The following is a 20,448-nucleotide window of genomic DNA, read 5'->3' as shown; positions in this document are numbered from 1 at the left end:
CTTTCTATTTAAACATCTAAGTGTAACCTAATCCCTCTTGCCCGTATCTCGTTGTTTTTCTCTCTTTAAACCCATAATAATGATTAATTATGTCATCTACTATCAGATAAAACTTCTTTGTGTAGAGAACAAAAATGCTTCTTTGAAAAAATGAACTGTTTCTCATTTTTACTACTTCTTATGATAGTATGATAAATATAACAAATATAATAGGAAATATATTTTATTTTTTGATGCTTTGATAAAACTGATGAACTTGACTGGCTGAGTAACTATTGAGGGACAACTTGGCCTTATATATACTGTTCTAGCTTGCTAGCTGCTGGAATTCAACCCACCAAAGATGGATTGGCTTTCGATATTAGGGGGTTTATTTAGTTAATGTGTAGTTCTTCAGTGGAAAGGCAGCTAACTTTCAACCAAGGTTCTTTCCTACGTGGGAAGGCACAGGGCGATCTCTGCTGGCCTTCTCTCCAGGCCTCTGGGTTCCAGAAAGTTTTGCCAGGGTGATTCCTTTCTGCATCTCCAAAGGCCTGGGCTGAGCTGTGAGTGCTGAGATGAGGTATGCTGAGCTGCTTGGGTTGTGCTATATTGAGTCTCTCATTTAAGCATCAGCCAATTAAATCAAATATCATTCATTGCAGCAGGCACGTCTCCTAGCTGACTGCAGATGTAATCAACAACAGATGAGGTTCACATGCCATTGGGTTATGTCCACAGCAACAGAACTAAGCACTTTCACCTAGCCAAGTTGACACCTGAATCTAACTACCACATATATGAAACTTAAAAAAATTGAAATTTCACAATCTTAGAGGAAAATGTCTTTTGAAAAAGGGACTAAATGTTACTGCATGTGATTTTAGGAAATACTTCTGAAGAGTTTTAATTAATTTCTCTTGATCTAAATGCTAGAAGGTTTTATTTTATTACCAAATTATATACTTGAAATTACGCGTATTCATAAATAATAATACAATGCCAAATATTTTCTTTTAAAAGTTGTACCCAAATTCCATATCTTAAATTGTTCTAGTTTGCTAGCTTCCAGAAGCAATATACCAAAATCAGAATGGCTTTTAAAAAGGGGAATTTAATAAGTTGCTAGTTTATAGTTCTGAGGCTGAGAAAATATCCAATTAAAACAAGGCTATAGAAATGTCCAATCAAAGGTATCCAGGGAAAGATACCTTGGTTCTAGAAGGCCGATGAAGTCCAGAGTATCTCTCTAAAATGGAAGGGCACATGGAGACACAGTCAGAGTGTCTCTCTCTTCTGGAAAGGCACATACTGAACACAGCGTCATCTGCTAGCTCCTTCTCCTGGCTTCCTGTTTCATGAAGCTCCCTGGGAAGTATTTTCTTTCTTCATGTCCAAAGGTTGCTGGCTAGAGGGCTCTCTGCTTCTCATGGTTATGTCGTTCTTCTATGGCTCTCTCTGAATCTCTTTGATTCTCCAAAATGTTTCCTCTTTTATAGGACTCCAGAAACTTATCAAGACCCACCCAAATGGGTGGAGACATGTCATCACCTAATCTAGTTTAACAACCACTCATGATTAAATCTCCATCTCCAGGGAAATGATCTGATTACAGTTTCAAACATATAGTATTGAATAGGGATTATTCTGCCTTTATGAAATGGGATTTAGATTAAAACATGGCTTTTCTAAGGGACGTACATCCTTTCAAACCAGCACGTACATCATCAGAATAAATGTTTAATATGCAATCTAGAATGATACATGGCAATATTTGCCCATATTATTAGGAAGAACAGACTTCCAAGATAGAATTACCTCCTTTGTGGCAATCTCTCTGTTCTCAGGAAAAACCTATTTGTACCACAATTAAATCAACTTGATTAAATAAAGCAGAGAGGCAGGATATGAAGTCAGAAGAGGGCCCCTCACCAATACAAACCCTTTCTCAATAGATGTCACTCCAGAGTAAGTTGACAGTAGAAGAGGCTGCAGCCAGAGAAGAACCTAGTGGAGGGGAGGTATGCTAATTTGAAAGTCTGAATTACCCCGGAAAAGCCATTTTTATCCGGAATCAATCTTGTGGAGGTAGCTGTTTCTTTGAATCCTGATTCGATACTATAGGTTTGAAACTTTCTATTAGATTATCTCCACAATTGGGTGTGACCTTTATTAGATGCAGATGTGACTCCACCCTTTGCCAGGTGGGTCTTGATTAGATTTCTGGAATCCTTTAAAAGAGGAGACATTTTGGTGAGTGTCAGAAACTATAGACGCCTCAGAGCCGATGGAAGCTTCACAGTTGAGCTGACACAGCGGCGGACATGTGGAGAACAGAGACACGGATATTTGATGCTTGGAGCCTAGGAGACACTGCCATGAGATGTTAAGCAAGGCAGAACCTGGAGAGAGCCAAGACAGAGGACTTCCTGACCCTTCGGCCTTTCTTGAATGAAGGGAAACTCTTGTTGGTGCCTTAGTTCACTTCCAACTTTCACTTCCTTAGCACTGTAAACTTGTAACTTGTAAAATTCCCCCTTTTAAAAGCCTTTCAAGTTCTGGTATATTGCATTCTGGCAGCTAGCAAACTAGCACAAGAGGTAAGTCAACTCTTATGTAATTTCTATGTTTTTTTTGAAATTTCTACGAAGTGCAGATAAGAGAAAACTAGGACTGGACAATGGATAATTTATTCAGGCAGCAAATGTCGTCAGAAGCCAACTCAATACCACACCCAGTATGCATTTGGGAACCGTTGGTCCCACAGCTCCAGTAACAGTAGGCAAAACCTAAATTTTCAATACTCGGGCTGAAGAAATGCTATATTCTTCATTTTCCTCAATCAAATCATAGCTTAATAACAGTACCAGACAGTGAATTGAGGTTCTCCCATTGGCTTCTTTAACCTTTCACCTGCTGCTTTGGGTTTTTGTCACAGGCAAGTTAGACCAGCTGGGGGATATAAAAAAACTCTGATTCTGGACCAGCAGTGTCCAATAGAATAGTGTGACTCACACATGCAAATAATTGCATTTTCTAGTAACTGCATTAAAAAAGTAAAAAAACAAGTGAAATTAATTAAATGTCCTAAATGGTTTTATTTGGCATATAATTGACTTGAAACAGCTATTAAAAAGATAGTTTACACTCTGTTAAACTTATATCTTCAAAATAACATTTATATTTTACACTCATTGCATATCTCAGTTTAGAGCAAGTAAATTTTATGTGCACATGTACCATGTGAGTTTTGTGCCTAACACATGGACAGCCCAGGTCTAGATATTTTAAAGCTGAGTAATGAATTCCATTCTTCTTTACAACTGGATTCCAAATATCAGAAGCTTGAAGGCATGAGATTTTATATTTGTATGTTCACTGTATTTTTAATTACCTTGAGCTAGTGATTGCATGTAGAGGTATATGACAACTTTATGCATATAAACATGAAAGAGTCCCAGGTCATTTAATTCATGGAAAGTTTATTGTCATGTTCATTTAACCCAGACAGTGATCATGGCTGAACACTTTAAAGAAGCAAGTAGATGTCCTATCTGCATGGCTTATCTTGACAAACCAGTATACTTAAAATGTGGATATGTCTGCTGCCTGCACTGCCTCAATTCACTGCAGAAGGAGCCACATGGACAGGGTTTATTGTGTCCTTCCTGCCCTGTGGTCTCTCAGAGGAATGACATTAGTCCCAATTGCCAGCTGGGAGAGCTGGTTTCCAAGGTCAAGGAACTGGAACCCCACCTGAAAACCATCCTACAGATGAATCCAAGGATGCTGAAGTTCCAAGGTAAGGAATCTGCACATCTTTCTACCAAGAGCCTTGAAATAAACAACTATTTAAAAGGTTCAATACTACATGTGGGCAGTAATTCAATTCAGGCACCTAAGACTTCTCTGTGCCCAAGCAACAGTTGTTCTCACCTCTGGGTGAAGATGAAGGATCTACCTGTCTATTTGTAAGGATATATATTTTTGTCATGCCCTAGAGCTTCATTGTCCATAATGTAGCCACAGCTGGATTTTGAGTACTTCCAGTGCTGCCTAACATTATACCACATGTGACCCATTGCCTCAGATCTCATCATTAATTCTTACTGATATAAAAATTGGAATACAAATGTCTCCAATGCAAATGCCTAGCCACCAAGATAAAATGGGAGTGGATATCAAAAGAAAAGCAATGTTTATTATTACAACACTCTTTTACAATAAATAGAATATTTTTCTTCATTCAAAATGCACATATGTCTGTACTTGATAGGTTTTGTGGTAATATAGATATTAAATTTGAGAGAAAACAACAGTGATACTATCCTTCATGGATTTTATGTATTAAAGAGAATAATCATCAAGCAGGCAAATAAACTAATTTAAACAGAACTCCTACTAAGACTAAAAGGCACATGCAGCTCTAAAACATATGGAGGATATTTTGACCAATAAGGGGTACCATGTAAATTTTCTCAGGAAATTTTTTATTTAAGGAATAAGATGTGTTAAAGAAATTTAATTGAACAATATATGTGGGCATTTTCAGTAACTTTCAGTGGAGTGGGTGTATAGTCTGTCCATTTGATAACTTTTCTTTTTATTCCACAGTGGATATGACCTTGGATGTTGACACAGCCAATGACTTCCTAATCCTGTCTGATGACCTGAGGAGTGTCCGATGTGGACGTAACAAAGAAAATCGTAAAGAGTGTGCTGAGAGATTCAGACATGCAGTTTGTGTTCTGGGCTCCTCTCGGTTCACTTCAGGCCGCCATTACTGGGAGGTCAATGTGGGAACAAGTGAAGAATGGGATCTGGGTGTCTGCAAAGAATCTGTTCCCCGACAAGGAACCATTCTTCGGTCTTCAGAGCATGGCTTCTGGACTGTGGGTTTGAGAGATGGAAAAGTTTTCTCAGCCAGCACTGAGCCACAGACTGCTGTCTGGGTGAATCCCTGGTTGTATCAAGTGGGGATTTTCCTTGATATGGATATTGGAATTCTTTCTTTTTGTGATATTACTGATGGATCCCATATTTTCACATTCACCAAAATTTCAGCTTCAGAGCCACTGCGCCCATTCTTTTCTCCTTCAATTCCAAGCAATGATGATCAAGGGTGTCTGAGTATTTGTCATGCTATGAATCCAAAGAATCCATGCCTCCTATAGAACCCCAGATAAACCTAGTGTTGAAGATTGCTTTTTCCTTGTATCTGTGGCATTTTTTACTTCATACATCCATTGTACAAAGTAGTAACAGAGAACCTTGTGCTACATTTTAACAGTTGTACAGTTTTACCCATTACAAAAAAGAGAAAGGAATTATAATAAATAAGGTATCAGTGGCTGAGAAAATTCACTTAGATTTGAAAGGCTACTCTAGGGGCTAATCTTATGCAAACTTCAGCTAGATTTTTCTATTTTTCATGGTTTGCCAAGCCCCAAACAAGACCACTTGTGCTGGTTTGAAAGGATGTATGTCTCCTAGAGAAGCCAAGTTTTCATCAAAATCTCATTTTGTAAAGGCAGAATAATCCCTATTCAATACTGTATGTTTGAATCTGTAATTAGATCCTCTCCCTAGAGATGTGATTCAATCAAGAGTGGTTGCTGAGCTGGATTAAGGGGAGATGTGTCTCCACTCATTCGGCTTGGTCTTGATTAGTTTCTGGAGTCCTATAAAGAAAGAAACATTTTGGAGAATGAGGGAGATTCAGAGAGAGCAGAGCTGAATGACATAGCCACAAGAAGTAGAAACTCTAGCCAGTGACCTTTGGAGATGAAGGAGGAAAATGCCTCCTAGAGTGCTTCATGAAACAGGAAGCCAGGAGAGAAGAAGCTAGCAGATGATGCCGTGTTTGCCATGTGCCCTTCCAGATGAGAGAGGAACCCTGACCATGTTCACCATGTGCCTTTCCAGATGAAAGAGAAACTGACTGTGTTCGCCATGTACCCTTCCACTTGAGAGAGAAACCCTGAATTCATCGGCTTTCTTGAACCAAGGTATCACTCCCTAGATGCCTTAGATTGGACATTTCTTTAGACTTGTTTTAATTGGGATATTTTCTCCGCCTTAGAACTGTAAACTAACAAATTATTAAATTCCTCTTTTAAAAAGCCATTCCACTCCTGGTATAATGCATTCCGGCAACTAGCGAACTAGAACACCACACCTACCATGACTAAAGGGCTCATACCTGAAATTCTACAAAGTTTCCCTGCACTATAATTACTTTCCATAAACCTACAACTTCCAGATAGGTTCCTAGGCCAGATAAGTCCAGAAACACAGAAGGACCAGCCTCTCTGGAACACCAACTAGTTCTATCCCCCTATCACATATTAAATAGCTCTTTCCAAAAATGAAGAAGTTAAAATGGCTATAGCCCAAATACCCCTAAAATCTGGGAGAATGATCAAAGGAGAAGACAAAGTTAAAACAGAGAGGACTGGATTTAGCAGACGAGTATGACTGCTGAATCATTATATTGATATCTATTTTAGTTTCCAGTGTCCAGGAGCAGCTAGAAGGAGAAACCTAAAATTGTGGAATTTTAAACCATACCAAACTCTGAAATCTGTTCTATAACTAATTGTGATGTGCTTTCAAAGTTATTTCTTTTTTGTATGTGTTATTTTTCAAAATAAAAAAGGGATGATGTTCTGACACATGCTACAATATGGATGAACCTCAAAAAATATGCTAAGTGAAACTACTAAAACACATAAGAACAAATATGGTACTATTCTTCTTTTATAAAATGCCCAATAAGGAAGTTCATAGAGACAGAAAGATGACTACAGAGTACCTGGGGCTGCCATTAGGTGAAGAGAATGAGGAGTTATTGATTTTTGGATAAAAAATTTATGTAGGGGGAGAGGAAAATTTTTAGCACAGCATTATAAGTGTAATTAATTCTACTGAACTGTAACACTGCAAAATGGTTATGGCAAAAGGTTTGTTTTATATGAACTTTTTTTTTTAAAAAAGAGCCTTTTCTGTCTGGCTCTGAAGAAACCGCTCTGGCATTTTCTTTGTCAAACTTCTAAAGCTGATTCTTGGAAATTGTGGAGGAAAAGCCTTTTGAAGAAGTTAATGTGGTCTTGTGAATGTGACTTTAGGAAAGACTTATGGATAGTTTTAATTAGTTTTCTTGATCCACAGACTAGGAAGGTTTTTTGTGAGCAAAAACTATATTCAAATCTAGTCCCATCCATTACATAAGAATTAATAATGAAGTCAAATATTTTGTTTAAATAGTTTCTGTCTTAATGCTAAATGTTTTATTCAACAGAAATAATAGATGTCATCTACAATGATAATATGGTGATATTTTGCCCATATTAAGATAAAAAACATTCTCAAGATAAAACGTTCTCCTTTGTTTGTCCTGACCTCTCTAAGTCATGAGTAAAAGAGACGCTCATTTCTGCAAAACTTAAGTAAAACCCGATTGAATTAAAGAGGAGCAACTGTATGTGAATGAGTTAGGAGGTGGGACTGTCTATACCAAATGGTTGGTGAGTTCTGGGAAAATGGCAGAATAGGATAGTTTGCATTCACCCTACTCTATGGATCAGCTGGAGAAGGGAGAATGGAAGGGCAACTGAGAAGGTGAATCAAGGATGTAAAGGACATGGGAGGATCTTTTGCACCACATAGGGAGGCCCTGATTGGAAAAGCTGAGGAATTGAGACACGGAGAACCAGAACATCCAGCTGGTGCAAACAGCTTAATACTGAATGCCTGAGCCCTCAAGAGTGCACAGATAGGGACATGGAGACTAGGAAGTTAGCCAAACCATGTTCCTTGAACATGCTACCCTCACTGGTGTATCCTCACAACCTGCAACTCACCCCCCACCCCATACACATGATCCCTGACACCAAAATCCCCTCCCAACATTCTGAGTGCCCTAATGTGCCAACACCCAAGCATGTACCCACCCCATACTCCCATCCCAAGAGCATGCATGCCTCCACAGTCCAACCTACATCTCCTGCAAAAGTGCAGACTCTTCCTGCCCCTGCTGAGCCATACCTAACTCTCCCTGCACCTTGCAAGCATGCACCAGTGCATAAAGTCTGCAGATGCTTACCTCCTATGCAGGCTGTATCAACCATGACCCCATACAGTTGTCCAGTCACACTCTGTACCCTTGAGGTCTGTACACGTGTACATGACATATTCAGCCCTCCCAGATCTGTAGATGTGCACAGCCCCCAGTCACATACCCATAGCTCTGGGCAAGCGCTGCCCTGTGCAGCAGGGCCACATCTGCCCTTGGCCCATGAGCATGCAATGCCCACCTGCTAATCTGAGCTCTGTACATGCACACAAAGCATTCCATGCTCTAGACCAGCTCACACTGGGCCACCCCCCCAGACATGTGCACCCTCACAGCCACATCCTCCCCACCACTACATATCCACACTAAATCACCAGCATAGAATCCCCAACCTGCTCTTATACATGTGCTGCAATGCATCACCACACTGCTGTGTCAACCCTACACTCAGCACCCTGCATCCTCTTCCACATCCATCCTAAAAATACAATGCTTTAGGCTACTGAAGGAAGTCAACTTCCAAAGTAAACCAATCAAGGTAATCTCATGCCAGGAAGACAACAGAAGATCACTAATCATATCATGATGCAGAAAAATATAACCCAGCCTAATGACCAAATTGAAACTCCAGTGGAGACACAGATGTTGGACCAAATTAATCAAAGATGAACATATAACTCTACCAAATAAAATAAATGGGATGGGGGCGGGCCGCGGTGGCTCAGCGGGCAAGAGTGCTTGCCTGCCATGCCGGAGGACCCCGGTTCGATTCCCGGCCCCAGCCCATGTAAAAAACAAACAAACAAACAAAATATAATAAAAAAAAATAAGAAAATGTTTAAAGATGTTTCCCTTTCTTCCTCCCTTCCTTCCTTCCATCCTTCCTTCCTTCTCTGTCTTTCCTTCCCTTCCTCCCTCTCTCTTTAAAAAAAAAAAATAAAAAAATAAATAAATAAATAAATAAATAAATAAATGGGATGGATTCTGACATAAAGGAGGTCAAGAAGACATTAGAAGGGCATAAAGAGAAATTTGAAAGAATAAATAGAAAAAGAGCAGATATCACATGATTAAAGGTGCTATAAACCAAATAAAAATATACCCGAGGCACACAACAGCAGATTTGAAGTGGCAGAAGAAAGAATAAGCAAACTAGAGGGCAAGACAACAGATTTTGAACACTAAAAACAGTAAATGGCAAAAAAAAAAAAAAAAAGATAGAAAGCTTGAATTGGATCTCAGGGAAATGATGGACAAAACAAAGCCTACCAGTATAGAAATCATTGGTTTTCCAGAAAGAGAAGAGTAAAGGGTTAGGAAGAGTAATTGAGGATCTTATGGGGGAAAACTACTTAACCCTTATAAAAGGCATAAATATGCAAGTCAAAGAAGCTCAATGTACTCCAAATAGAATAAATCCAAACAGGCCTTCCCAAAGACACATACTAATCGGTCTTTCAAATGTTGAAGAAAAGCAGAAAATCCTGAAAACGGCAAGAGAAAAATGATCTAATGCATCCAAGGGAAACCACATAAGACTGAAATCAGATGGCTCAACTGGCACCATGGAGGTGAGAAGGCAGTGAGAAGATTCTGAAGGAGAAAGACTTCCAGCCAAAAATTCTTTGCCCAGTGGAATTGCCCTTCAAAACTGAGGGAGAGGTTAAAATTTTCACAGACGAACAAATCTGAAAAAATTTGTCAATAAGAGACTGGCCCTACAGGAGATACTTAAGGGAGTTCTGCCAGTTGAAAAAACAGGAGACACACAAGATGGAAGTCTGTAGGAGGGCACCAAATTAAGAGCACCAGTAAGGGTGTCTTAAGGGATAAAAAGTCTTTCTCTTTTTAACAGAATATTTAGATCTGACAAATAAAATCCAAAAATAAGATGGTGGATTCAAGAAGCACCTTATCAGTAATAACTTTGAGTGTCAATGGACTAAACTTACCAATTAAAAGATACAGATTAGAAGAATGGATTAATAAATATAAACAGCCATACACTGCTTACGGGAGACTCATCTTACACAAAAGGATACAAATAGAATGAAAGTGAAAGGATGGAAAAAGATATTCCATGCAAGTTGTAATCAAAAGAAAGCAAGAGTAGTTCTACTAATATTGGGCAAAATGGATTTTAAATGTAAAGACATCATAACAGACAAAGAAGAACACTATAGGTTAATATAAGGGTCAATTCACCAAGAAGAAATAACAATCATAAATTTGTGAGCTCCCAATCAAGGAGCTCCAAAGAACATGAGATAGCCATTGGCAAAACTGAAGGGACTAGATACATGTTTCAACAATAATAGTAGGAGACTTCAATAATCACTCACCTCTATAGATAGAACAACCAGACAGAAGATCAGTAAGAAATAGAGAAGTTAAAGAACTTGATAAATGAATTAGACCTAATATATATAGGTCATTGCACCCAAAACATGAGGATATACATTATTCTCTAGTTCTCATGGTGCATTTTTCAGGATAGATCATATGCTGGGGAATAATATAGGGCTTTATAAAATTAAAAACGGAAGTGTTTCAAAGAACTTTCCCTCATGACAATGGAATGAAGTTGGATCTCAAAAACCACCAAAGAATGAGAATTTACATATATATGGAGATTAAATAACATGCTCTTAAACAACCAGTGGTTTTCATACATCTGGAAATATATGAAAAGGAGATGTATGAAAATGATAAGACAATATATCAGAACTTATGGGACATGAAAAAGGCTGTACTAAGAGGGAAATTATTTGCCCTAAATGCCTGTTAAAAAAAGAAAAAGAACAAGATAGAGCAAAAATTAAGAGCTTAGCTGCTCCCTAGAAGAACTTGAGAAGGAACAGCAAAGTAACCCCTAAGAAAACAAAAATAGTGAAATAACAGATTAAAGCAGAGTTAATGAATGGGATCACAAGAGAACAGTAAGAAGAGTTAGTAAAACCTAACGTTGGTTCTTTGAGAAAATCAATAAAATTGATTGGCCACTTACAAGGCTGACAAAGAAAAAAGAGAGAGAAGATGGAAACAAAGATAATCAGCCATGAGAAGGGGTGCCTTACCACAACACTGAAGAAATAAAAGAAATCATAAGACAATATTATGAACAACTATATGCTACCAAACTAGAAAATTTAGATGAAATGGACAAATTCCTGGAAACACACAAACAAGCTCTACCTACTGTGCTGGTTTGAAAGGATATATGCCCCCTAGAAAAGCCATGTTTTAATTAAAATTCCATTTCATAAAGATAGAATAATCCCTACTCAATACTGTATGTTTGAAACTGTAATCAGATCATCTCCCTGGATGATGTGATTTAGTCAAGAGTGGTTGTTAAGCTGCATTAGGTGATGGCATGTCTCTATCCCTCTGGGTAAGTTTTGATTGGTTTACTGGAGTCCTGTAAAAGAGGAAACATTTTGGAGAATGGGAGATTCAGAGAGAGCAGAACAACATAGCCATGAGAAACAGAGTCCACCAGCCAGCCAGCGACCTTTGGGGATGAAGAAGGAAAATGCCTCCTGGGGAGCTTCATGAAACAGGAAGCTAGGAGAAGAAGCTAGCAGATGATGGCATGTTCACCATGTGCCCTTCCAGATGAGAGAGAAACCCTGACTGTGTTCACCACGTGCCCTTCCACTTGAGAAAGAAACCCTGAATGTCATCAGCATTCTTGAACCAAGGTATCTTTCCCTGGATGCCTTAGATTGGACATTTCTATAGACTTGCTTTAATTAGGACATATTCTTGGCCTTAGAACTGTCAACTAGCAACCCATTAAATTCCTCTTTTTAAAAGCGGTTCTGTTTCTGGTCTCTTGCATTCTGGCAGCTAGCAAACTAGAACAGATTTTGGTACCGGAGAGTGGGGTGCTGCTGCTGTGGTTTGCAAATACCAAACATGTTGGAATGGCTTTTTAAATGGATAAGGGGAAGATTCTGGAGGAGTTATGAGAAGCTTGATAGAGAAAGCCTAGAATGTTTTGAAGAGACTGTTCGTAGAAACATGGACTCTAAAGATATCTCTGACCAGGCTCTAGACAGAAATGAGACATGTGTCATTACAGACTGAAAGGAAGGAAATCCTTGTTTTAAAATGGCAGATAATCTGGAAAAGTTGACTAGTGGCTTTGGCTGGAAGGCAGATTTTAAAAGCTATGATCTTGGATATTTAGCAGAATAGGTCTCCAAATTAAATGTGGAAAGTGCAGCCGGATTCTCCTCGCAGCTTATAAAGAAATGCTTCAGGAAAGATAGAAACTGATTACTGAACACTCAGGTACGAAGAAACCAGAAATTGATGATCTGGAGAATTCTGGGCTTTCAGGAAGGGGGACCCCAGAGACTCATGCCCCACATGAAGATTTGACCAAATGTGGAACCTGTCAGCTGTTGCTTCCTATGAAACGGAGCTCGAATGTTTTTACATTTATAAACATTAGTCAGAAATTGGATTAATCCTCTTTTTATCATGCATATAAGAGTTCATACTAATCTTCCTGGTCCTTTGTCATTACAAAATCAGCAAGTAGATACTCTTGTGGGGGTAATTCAAGATCCCACAACATTTCACAAATTGACTCATATCAATAGCAAAGGGCTGTGAAAGAAATTTCCATCTTTATCTAAACAGCAATTTCAGGACATTGTTAGGACTTGTCCAACCTGTGGACCTTTAAATGCTCTCCCATTTGCATCAGGGGTTAATCCTCGAGGTCAAAAAGCAAATGAATTATGGCAAGTGGATGTTACTCATATTTCACATTTTGGTAAAATGCAGTATGTACATGTTATAACAGACACTTGTTCTCATTTCATCTGGGCTACTGCACAATCTGGAGAGCATTTCTGCCATGTTAGATCACATTTACTTAATGCTTTTGCTGTTATGGGATGCCCTCAATCTATTAAAACAGACAATGGTGCTGCTTATACAGGAAAACAATTTCATAAAGTTTGTACTACTTTTAATATTACTGCTATCACAGGAATTCCATATAATCCCTCTGGGCAAGGAATTATTGAATGAGCAAATGAGATGCTAAAGTCTATGCTAATAAAACAAAAAGAGGGAGATCAGGAGGATGATGTTATGAAAATAAGTACACCGAAAGATCAATTAGAAAACCACCGTTTACTTTAAATTTTTAAACATTTATGATAATTCATCACAGACTCCTGCAGAACAACATTTTAGTAATTTGGAAAATAAAAATGATACAACCCAAACAGAACTGCAGCTGTAGCCAATCTATTGGAAAGATGATTTATGGAAACCAGGAATGGTAAAGGTATGGGGTAGGGGATTTGCTCTTGTCATTGCAGATGACAGAACCTGAGTTTGGATTCCCTTGAAGAGAATAAAACCCAGACATGTCGACCTGGATGAAAATAACTAAATGGGTAATGTATACTATAGGACATATAATTTTAATTGCTGAAGGTCAGGGACATATTTATACTTATTGGGTTTATCTGTGGGCCCTAACATCGGCCAATACAACTTTAATAATCTGAATACAGGTTTAGGATTCCCAAGTCCAGTAGATTTAAGACTTCCAAAACTACTTAAAGAAGAAGAAATTTGGTGTCAAATTTAACTCTTCCATTTTTAGAAAGACCTGTATGCATAACTCTATGGAAACAAATGATACTTGCCTGTTAGATGGGAAAGTAAGTTGGAATGGATGGCAGTTATGTCATGTGGATCGAGTAGTTATCATAACTAATGTTTCCTATGGAATTGTAAGAGATGCAGCCCCTGTGGGGTCTCCCATCTCTAACTTGAAGATAACTGAGATTATATGGACAGGCAAGCTAAACCAGAGTTTAATATATAGAGCATGATTTGTGCCAAATTCATGGGATGATAAATACATTATTCAGAGAAATTTATAGAAAATTTTCCTAGGACTGGGACCAATTTTTGTAACAAATTCTAGTGACTATAACTTCTCTTTAAATAGCAGCCATAAACATTATATACATATAGGAAATAAAACTTTTATTTGTGAGAATTATTCTCTATTCACTTATCTCCAAGCATTTATGTTGCAGGAAAATGAGACGATTGTAGTGGCAAGGAGAAGAAGAGGTATTTGGCTTCTGGTGCAGATGTCAGGAGCCTGGCAATCCTCTCCAGAAACACAAGTCCTGATCCATTTGGCAAAAGAATATCTGAAAAGGGTTAAGAGACTATTTGGATTCATTATTATAGCTGTCTTTGGAATCATTGGAATTATCACAGTGGCTGTGGTCACTGGAACTGCATTGTTAAGTTTGGGGCTCTTTATACTTTTCTCTTCCTCCTCAGCTGTGTTTAACAACAAATAATCAAAGTCAGAAAGCTTGACTGGTAGCCAATGATGGGTAAGACCCTTCCTTCAGAGCTTAAGGGCAACCTAAGTCAGGCACAGTCACTAAGCAAAGCTGCACTAACCATGTGATTCTTGAAAAAACTCTTGGCTCCCTCCCGAATCAAAGTCAGAGAGCTTGACTGGTAGCCAATGAAGGGTAAGACCCTTCCTTCAGAGCCTAAGGGCAACCTAAGACAGGCACAGTCACCTCAGCTTATAAAATAAAAAGGAGATAGGATTAACATAAGACCTGTGGAACTACTTGGGAGTAGATGGCATTAGGGTGGTGGCAGCAGTAAGCTGCTTTATGTTATCTGATTTATGTAAGACAGTCTAGGAGGAAGAGAATGCTTGTTTACCCCAAATGGTTATTTTAAGTAAGAAGGAAGAACACTGAAAGATAAGAACTTTGTTCCCTCAGGAAATGCATGCATGCCTATTGTCATCCTGTGGTATATAACCAGGATCTTATTAAGAATAAAATTATTTGAAGTCTGTCTGATGTAAACTCAAGCTTCAGACCCCCTGAGCCCATCTGTGTCTTTCTTTCTTTCTTTCTTTCTTTCTTTCTTTCTTTCTTTCTTTCTTTCTTTCTTTCTTTCTTTCTTTCTTTCTTTCTTTCTTTCTTTCTCTCTTTCATTCTCTCTCTCTCTCTCTCTCTCTCTCTCTCTCTCTCTCTCTCTCTCTCTCTCTCTCTCTCTCTCTCTCTCTCTCTCTCTCTTTCTCATCATTCCTTAATATCCTTCGAGCTCCATTTCTTAGGAAGCAACAGTCAGCCATTTCAGAGAAAGCCAGGATTGGAGATGGAGTTATCCAAGAAGGATTTGTGGAAAATCCTTATGTCTTATGAGCATGATCCAAGGCTACTACATAGAAAGCCGATGAGAGTGCTGTGGGACCTGTATAAACACAGCCGCTGCCAATCTGGACTCGGGAGTTCAGAGAAGGGACACATTGGGGGAAAAATAACTTCACAGGCAAAACCATAGAGGCTGAGGTCTGAAGTCAAGAAGCCTCAGGTCGGGAGAGCAGACCCACCCAAACCCATGGAGAGGGTGAGTTTGCTCCGAAGGCAGAAGGTGGGCCTTCCACCTCATTACAGTGGAAGAGTCATGCTGCCTCATGCCTTGGAGAGGGTGAAGCACATTCCTTGGGGTTTAGGGAGAGCCTGGATGCCACCACATGGAGGGGTTGAGCATGTGCCCTGCAGATGGCAGAGAGCCTGGGTGCAGCCCCAATGCTCTGAGAGGGTGGAGCTGAGAAAAAGGTGGTCTCCCCAATATCCACCAAGTTCATGTTCAGAGAGAAGCAGGCCTCTGCATAGGCATTTGGCAAGGGTGGGACTACCGCTTTCAGAAGCCCCAAGGATAAATGATTATCAGACTTTGAAATCTAATGGACTTTGCCCTGCGGCTTTTTGAAACTGTATGGGTGGGGTGACCCCTGTGTTCTTTTCTCCCTAACAAAATGTGTATATGTATCCCATGACTGGTCCTCCTTTGTGTGTTGGCAGCAAATAACTTTTTATAAGCTTTAAAAGGTCCAGAGCCAGAGAACTTTGCCTTAGAACAGACCATGCCTGTAACTAATTTTGATAGGCGTTTGTACTGTTTCTAACTTTGCATTTCTTTTGTATTACTACTGAAATGTTTTAAGGATTGCTGATATAGTTATGAAATTAATGTATTTTGTATATGGAAAAAACATGTCTTTTTTAGGGGCCAGCAGGTGGAATGTGCCTGTTTGAAATGAGGTATACCCCCTCAAAAAGCCATGTTTTAATCAAAATCTCACTTAATAAAGGTAGAATAATCCATATTCAATACTGTATGTTTGAAACTGTAATCAGATCATCTCCCTGGATGATGTGATGTAGTCAAAAGTGGTTGTTAAGCTGGATTAGGTAACTACAAGTCTCCACCCACTTGGGTGGGTCTTGATTGGTTTACTGGAGTCCTGTAAAAGAGGATAAATTTTGGACAATGGGAGATTCAAAGAGAGCAGAACAACATAGTCATGTGAAGCAGAGTCCACTAGCCAGCGACCTTTGGAGATGAAGAAGGAAAATGCCTCCTGGAGAGGTTCATGAAATAGGAAGCCAGAAGAAGAAGCTAGCAGATGATGCCATGTTCACTGTGTGCCCTTTTAGATAAGAGAGAAACCCTGACTGTTTGCCATGTGCCCTTCCACTTGAGAGAAATACCCTGAACTACATTGGCCTCCTTGAACCAAGGTATCTTTCCATGGATGCCTTAGATGGGACATTTGTATAGACTTTCTTTAATTGGGACATTTTCTCAGCCTTAGAACTGTAAACTAGCAGCTCATTAAATTCCTCTTCTTAAAAGCCATTCCATTTAGAGTTCTTGCCTGCCGTGCCAGAGACCTGGGTTTGTGTCCCGGTGCCTGCCCATGCAAAAAAAAAAATGCCATTCCATTCCTGGTATATTGCATTCTGGCAGCTAGCAAACTAGAACACCTACTCAGGAAGAAAGAGGTGATCTCAACAAATCAATCACAAGGAAAGAGATTCAATCATTCATCAAAAGTCTTCCTATAAAGAAAAGCCCTGGGTCAGATGGCTTCAATGCGAAATTATATTAAACATTCCAAAAAGAGCTAACACCAATCCTGCTCAAATTATTCCAAAAAATTGAGGAAAAAATACCACTACCTAACACATTTTAAGAAGTTAATATTATTTCAATACTCAAACTGGGTAAAAATGGTAAAAGAAAAGAAAATTACAGACCAATATTCTTAATGAACATAGATGCAAAAATTCTCACAAAGTACAAGCAAATTGAATACAACAACACAATAAAGAATTATACACCATGACCAAATGGGGTTTATGCCAGGAATGCAAGGATGGTTCAATACAATAAAATCAACTAATGTAGCACAGCACATTAAGAAATCTAAAGAGAAAATTCACCAGGTAATCTCAATGATTCCAAGAAAGCATTGGGCAAAATTCAACATCCTTTTTGATAAAAACACTTCAAAAGATAGGAATGAAAGGTACCATCATCAAAATGATAAAAGGCATATCCAGAAAACCAATGGCCAGCATCGTACTCAATGGAGAGAGACTAAAACTTTCCCCTAATTTCAGGAGCGAGACAAGGATACCATCTGTTACCACTATTATTCAACATTGTACTAACAGTCAGGCAGGAAAAAGAAAGAAAAGGCATTCAATTGGAAATGAAGAAGTGAAACTTTCATTATTTGCAGGTGACATGATACTATACTTGGAAATCCTGAGAAATCTACAACACAATTACTCCAGCTAATAAACAAATTCAGCAAGGAGGCAGGATATCAAATTAATGTGCAAAACCTGGTAACATTTCTATACACAAGCTATGACCTAACTGAGGAATCACTTCAGGAAAAAATTCCATTCACAGTAGCAAAGAAAAGAATCAAATATCTAGGAAAGAACATAACTAGGGATGTAAAGGACTAATACACAGAAAACTCCATAACATCACTAAAAGAAATCAAAGAAGATCAAAATAGGTGAAAAGACATTCCCTGCTCATGGATAGGAAGGCTAAATATACTTAAGATGTCAATTTTACCCAAATTGAGCTACACATTCAATGCAGCACCAATCAAAATTCTAACAATGTACATTGAGGACTTGGAAAAGCTAGTTACCAAATTTATCTGGAAGGGGGAAAGACCCTGAATAGCTAATAGCATTCTAAAAAAAGGAGAACTCTTCCTGTTTTTAAAAGATATTACAAAGCCATACTGGTGAAAACACTACGTTTTTTTTAAAAAAAATACTGGTACGAAGATATGAGAAAAACCATGGGAATTGATTTGAGAGTTCTGAAATAGACCACCAAATCTATTGTAGGTGATTTGCAACGAGGTCCCCAATGCCATTGAACTTGGACAATATTCTTTTCAAAATTTGGGCATTGGAGAACTGGATATCAATAGCCAAAAAAAAAAAGGAAAGTGGTACCTTAACTTACACCCTATATTAAAATTAACTCAAAATGGAGCAAACACCTAAATATAAGAATCAGTATTGCAAAGTTCCTAGAAGAAAATGTAGGGAAACATCTTCAAGAACTACTAATAAGAGGTAATTTCCTAAACTGAACACCCAAAGCACAAGCACCAAAAAAAAAAAAAAAAAAAAAAAAAAAAGGATAAATCAGACCTACTTAAAATAAAATCCTTTTGCAACTCAAAAGACCTTGTCAAATAGACGGAGAGGCAGCCAACTCAATGGGAGAAAATATTTGAAAATCACACCTCGGATAAGGATTTGATATCTGGTATATATAAAGAAATCATACAACTCGGAGGTGCAAGGGTAGTTTACTGGTAGAATTCTGAACTGCCATTGGAGTCCCAGTCCTTGAACTTCCCCCAAAAACAAACAAGCAAAACAAACCAACAAACCAAACAAAAATTCAACAAGGGTGCTACAATCATGGGATACTCACATGGAAAAGATATGAAATGTGGCCCCGCCATAAAGCATACAAAAAAAAAAAAAGAAATCATAAAACTCAACAACAACAAAAAAGTCAATTACAGAATGAACTAAAATTATGAATAGATATTTTTCTGAAGAGCAAATACAGATGGCTAAAAGGCACATGAAAATATGCTCATTTTCATTAGCTCTAGGGGCAATGCAGATCCAGACTACAATGAGATGCAACCTTACACCTATAAAAATGGCCGCTATAGAAGAAACAGGAAACTACAAATATTGGAGAGGGCATGGAGAAAATGGGACACTTCTGCACTGCTGTTGGGAATGTATAATGGTACAGCCACTATGGAAGATGGTTTGGTGCTTTCGTAGGGAGCTAATTACCAAGTCGCTCTATGACCTGCCAATACCATTACCTGGTATATAACCAGAAGGGCTGAAAGCAGATATACAAATAGAATTTGCACACTGATGCTCTTAGCAGCATTATTCTCAACTACCAAAAGGTGGAAATAATACAAGTGCCCATCAACAAGTGAATGGATTGACAAAATGTGGTGCATACACATGAAAGAATATTATGCAGCAGTAAGAGGAAATGACATCCTGAAGCACATAACAAGATAGAAAAGCTTTGAAGGCACAATGTTGAATGAAATAAGCCAGACACAAAAGGATAGATACTGTATGATTTTACTTTTAGGATCATGGTAAAGGTAATATAGGGACCTAGAGATACATGGAAGAGATGGGTAAACTGTTAGTTGATGAAGTTGAACTTCACTTTAAGGGAATAGATAGAAGTAAAGGCCGTTCTCTAGTGGCTCTATAAGTAATATTACCATATTGAAATTGAACATGATTGAAAGTATACACCCATGTCTCGCAATGATTAACAGTACAAATGTAAATAAATTCTTACATGAACTACTGCAAAAGTATGAATCTTCTACAAAAAGTGTGTAGGTTCAAGACGTAAGGGGAAAACTGCTATTACATGCTAAGGGCTATGTTTAACAGAAAATACTTCAACAGTATCACAGCAACACCAGGGGCAAATAATGGGGGTAAGGACAAGTTTTAAGGGGAAGTTTGGATTTTCTATTAGGGGAGGATGTGTTTATTGTTTATCTTTCTATTGGGTACAATTATCTAAAATTGAGAGTGTTGATGGACTCTTGACTTTGGGCATTATGCATGATGCCCAATGAATGGAGATGGCTGAAAGATGTTCTGGCTGAGAAGCAGATGATGTATACATATAATTGATTATTGTGCTGCTACTAAAAGGAACGAAGTTGTGAGGCATGTTATATTGTGAAATAACCTGTGGGACATTTGTTGTGGCAAAATAAGCCAGAAACAAAAGAGCAAATATTGTATGGTCTCAATTAGAAAATAAATATAAGAGAACAAGTGTCTAGATTGTAAGCTCTTATAGCAGTGCTATTTAATACAGACTGATAATTGTTATTTTTGATGTTTGAGAGGCTGTTTTATATATGTATACCCTGGTATTTAGAGATAAGAATGGAGAAATCTGGTTGT

General features: G+C 38.4%; 1 pseudogene; it reads left to right on the top strand.

Annotated features, from left to right (window-relative positions):
• The first annotated feature begins 3,486 nt into the window (after positions 1 to 3,486).
• LOC143655501 (ret finger protein-like 4A pseudogene) lies at positions 3,487 to 5,153 on the top strand (annotated as a pseudogene).
• The last annotated feature ends 15,295 nt before the right edge of the window (positions 5,154 to 20,448 follow it).

Source organism: Tamandua tetradactyla, chromosome 14, assembly GCF_023851605.1.
Source record: "Tamandua tetradactyla isolate mTamTet1 chromosome 14, mTamTet1.pri, whole genome shotgun sequence".
In the NCBI taxonomy this organism is placed as follows: domain Eukaryota; kingdom Metazoa; phylum Chordata; class Mammalia; order Pilosa; family Myrmecophagidae; genus Tamandua; species Tamandua tetradactyla.
This window is presented reverse-complemented; position numbering and strand designations above follow the sequence as displayed.